We start from the raw sequence: 4600 nt of genomic DNA on the forward strand, positions 1-4600 counted from the left end.
TTGCTCTAAAGTCCATATACCATGCTGGATCTGTTGAAGTAAAAGCTGTAGCAACATAAAAACCATGAGATGGTTGGTTATAATAAGTCCCAAATTATCCAAAAACTGCACCATTATTAGTTCGAATTCCAGCCCCTGGTCCAGTAGAAAGAAAGTGAGCTTAGCTATAACTAGAATTCTGCTGACTAGGTATTCCAAAACTTGATGTAGGAGCAAATGTGGTGCTTGATTGTCCAATGGAAGGAGGACTGAACTGTGCTGAACCACTGTTTGGTACTGGTGGTGAGTGAACAATGTGTAATGGATTAGAAGCAGAGAAAACATTGTGCTGAGCATGCTGAGGATAATTTGAATTTTGATAATGCTGAGGTAATACATTCTGGTAGCCTTGAGAAGAGAGAACAGGTTGCTACTGTTAGGAAACATGAACAGTCTGCTGTGCTGTGAAACACCATTGTAGGCTGCATTAAAACGATGATGGCATTGAACATCAGAGTGTCCAACCTTATTACAGACCTGGCAAATGAGTATATTTCTCCCATTACCACGTCCTCTGCCTCTTCCATAAACAGTAGGTCCAGTCCGGTTTTGATTCAATCCATTACTAATAAAAGGTATAAAAGTTTGAGGTTGAGAGGTTGGGAATACTGGTGGAATAAAATAGGTTTGTGAGCTATGAGGATTTCCTAGTGAAATTAGGGAAGGTCTAGTGTTGGAAAAATGGTCAGAGTCTGTAGCTTTGTTGTGGCTGGCCTAGTCTTTTGATCCAGAAGCACCAGAGGCAACGATGACTAGTTAAGGCTACATTGACAGACCTATTATAGAGATCAACCGAGTTAAATTTTTCAAGTCTAAGCTCATACTTCTGAAGTAAAAACTGTGCGTCTTAAAGTGTAACACTATCAACTTTGGATTCTAATCTAGAAGTAAGGGGTCATAACAGCGGCATCATATTCAGGGCCTGACCCATCTAACACGTATTAAAGCAAGTCCTTATCAGATACAATCATTCCACTTGCTGCTAAACTTTCAGAGATCTCTTTCATCTTTTCAACATAATCACTAATACCCAGACTACCTTTCTGAGTTGTTTGAAGCAAGTTTTTAAGATGAAGAGCTCGAGCCTTGGAATCTGTTATAAATTCATTTTTTAGGGCTAACCAAATTTCAATAGCTAATCTACATTTTGAAACAACACAGAACATGCTTTCCGATATTGATGCAAGTAACCAACTTACTAAGCATTTATCAACTCTTTTCCACAAAACATAAGCCGGATTAAGTTCTTCACTTACCTCGGAATCATCAATTAGAACTGGTGAGGTGCATCGAGCTCTACCTAAGAGGTGATATTCTAATTCATGAGAGCCAACGGTGGATAAAACTTGAGAGCTCCAAAAGCGGTAATTGTTTCTTGTCAACTTAGGGTTTATAACTTGCAAGCTCGAATTGAGAGCTGACGTAGTTCGATTTGGGAAATGTTGCAACATTTCTCGATTGCTATTAAGCATATGAGAAGAAGAAGAATCCTTAGCCATTGACGCGAGTTAGGGCTCTGATACCATGTGAAATGTAAGCAAAATTGAATGAAAAACAATTTAGAGAGAAAAGGGAGAACACAAATTTGTGTGTATTACTTCGATTGTTGTTACAATGAGAAAGAGCAGTAGCTCTTTTATATTGATAGATNAAGGGGTCTTCCCTATTTTATACTGAACTGAAGTGTATAATCATTGCTCAATCCGTGGTTTGGTGTAATTGTCAGTATATAATCTGGCTTTATGTCCCATTTCCCTTTTTCCAAGCTGACATCGCACGACTTGTTGCAGGAGAATGGACGCGTATGGGCTCCACATCACCTGGCAGGTCTGACGTGTGCGTGCTGTTCTGACGGGAGCAGGTCGCCCTTCACGTGACTCTTCCCACGTCAGCCTTTTATTTCCTGGGGCACAACATATATATACGTAGTAGCATGTATAAGAATCTATTTGATATGAACCCAGATGGAAGCGTTTGGAACTCTTTTAGAAATGACAGAAAGAAGATAATACCCAAGAGGGGCAATTTCGCCTGACCTAGGTGCTCTAGCTATAATATTGTGAACTATTGGTGTCGAGAGGTTGCTAACCACATCAACCAAACCTAAGATAAGGAGCCTTTGATTCATGGAGATACCATGTGTTGTGAAAGCGGGTGTATACATCGTAACTTTAACTTCATCTATATTTAGTTTGGGCTCATTTGAACTAACTTTCACCGAGAACTGTTGGTCATAACTCATCTCTTTGTCTGAAAACCCATCCAATATATGTTGTCTTAGTCCAGCCAATGATGGATCTAAGTAAGGCGGGGAGAATTTCTCAACCCTAAGCTCTGTGGGGTACTTGGAATTATAATCGTAACCATCATGAGTGTTGCTGCCTGCTATAAGAACTTTTCCATCTGGTAGCATCACGGTTGATGAATGGTACATTCTTGGAATGGTTGAAGGGGCTAACGCTTAAACCTTTGGCCCCTTGGTCCTTTAGGCATATATAAAACAGGAGCAAAATTGGGGTCCTCCGCATCATTCCATGCGGAAGTACCTGTTTTAGCACCATTAAACATTATGACATCTCCATTTGGAAGAATCATCATATCGCCCATCACACGTGGTGATGGCATTTTTTCAATTCTCCAAACTGAATTAGGCTTTGTAATTTGTATTCTTCCGCAATCTTGTAATGCAGGCAAGAATTTCTTTTGAGTCTTTGCGTAATAAAATGAATCCTAAGGTGCGCCACCACAAACCAAGACTTCAGCGTTGATCTTTTTCAACGTGCCAAGTTTAAGTCTTAATGGGAGGAGAACGGACATTCCCGATGCAGGGTAGTTACGGGAGCCACCAGGGAGAACTGGGAATTCGCGGACAACTTGCTTAGTTTTAGGGTCAAGCAAGATTGAACGGTTGTTGGAGAAAATAAAGAGATTTCCATCGGGGGAGAGGTGGACAAAAGGGTATAAATTATTCTCTATGTTAAATTGCGTTTGAGCATTGAACTGATCAGAAGTTTGTTGAAGCAAAGGGAGAAAGGTGGGGTTCTTATTGGTTTGTCCTTCTATTGGAATGTATTCGTAACTAAAGGCACCACGCCCCCCAAACACGATGAACCCACCATCTGGTAAGGTTACTTGTGTTGAGTACCTACAGGGATTGAAGAAAAATTATTTCTGAGAAAAGTAAAGAAATTATANTTTATTTCCTGGGGCACAACAGAAGCCCCCTAGTTTTTAAGGTTCGAAGGTCGGACCTTGGAAACTAAGTTACGTCGGCGTTTACTCACTCCGACCTGAATGGGATGAGCTCGGTTCAAAACCCCTGGCGAGCACGATTTTGCGTCGCTATGCCAGGGCGACCTGACAATATGCGCTTTAGCGACCTGGATCTGATGGACGCTTCTGTACAGATTCAATGAACTTGGTCTTATGCTGTCAGACGATCTGTGCGCGTTAAGGCTTTTGTCAGGCACATTAAATGCCTCGTGTGCTGAGTTGGCACTGTTTGACAGCGTTAGTGGCGCAGCGTAACCGAAACGTCGACCATTATCGCGCCATTTAATGCGATGTGGGGCGCATTTAATGCGGAGAGAGAGAGTGGGCTGTCGTTTCAGTTCCAAGGGGTGGTAACCGTCGATTCGCAACCCTCATATAAAAACTCACTTTTCTGATGAACCCACCGAAATTTCTTTCGCCTCAAGTGGAAAACCTTCGCTCGTCAGGAACAACTTTCCTCCGATCGGCGTTTTTCAGGCAATCGAAACGAATTTCGGCACCAGCTTTGCGTCTCAGAGAGTAAGGTTTTTCCTTTTACATATATATTCTTCTCTTTTCTTTTCTTTTTTTGTTTGTTGGTGGAATAATGGCGTTGGGTCTCTCGGCATTTCACCGGAGACACGACGCCGTCCTTGGATTCGAGCCGTGGACGGCGGCTCGAGTCGGTGATAGATTTTTAGGCGTCCTGTCATTACTCGGGACGAACACAAAGGCTCTAATGACCGTGTCTGTCGATGTTGCAGACTGGAATGGAACCGTCCACATCCAGACCTGAGGAAGGAGCCAGCTCGTCCTCGCGGGAAGTCCCCGAGGACGCAGCCCTAGATGTTTACTCGGTTCTTACTTCCGAGGAGTTCGATAGAATAAAGGCGCAGTATGATATTCGCGCCGAGGTGTTCCTCGACCATACCAGATCGTCGCGGCGCCCAGACACTGGCCTCGCCGCGATCCAGAGGAGATCTTCAAGGGTGGAGGGAGGATTCCCTTCCATCCTTTCATCAGGTCGGTCCTGGATCATTTCGGGATCGCACCGATGCAATTAACGCCAAACGCGTATGTCATCGCTGTCGCGATGTACATCGCGTGCTGCGAGAACGGCTTGGGAGAGCCAACGGCAGTAGAGCTCGGGGTCGCCTACTACCTCAAGAAGAGTAGGGACAAAGACTCGTACTACCTATCTCGGCGACCTACCATTGCCGCGGGGATACACAGCTACCCCAGCAATGCGGGAGCCTAAGAGTCTAAGTTCTTCTTTTTCATATACAACGGCTATTGCCGTTTTCAAGAT

At 43.6% G+C, this 4600-nt stretch overlaps 1 pseudogene; it reads right to left on the reverse strand.

Moving 5' to 3' along the window:
• Window positions 1-1984: 1984 nt before the first annotated feature.
• On the reverse strand, window positions 1985-4077 carry LOC116139571 (annotated as a pseudogene).
• Window positions 4078-4600: the final 523 nt, after the last annotated feature.

This window comes from Pistacia vera, unplaced genomic scaffold (assembly GCF_008641045.1).
Source record: "Pistacia vera cultivar Batoury unplaced genomic scaffold, PisVer_v2 Contig352, whole genome shotgun sequence".
Classification (NCBI taxonomy): Eukaryota; Viridiplantae; Streptophyta; class Magnoliopsida; order Sapindales; family Anacardiaceae; genus Pistacia; species Pistacia vera.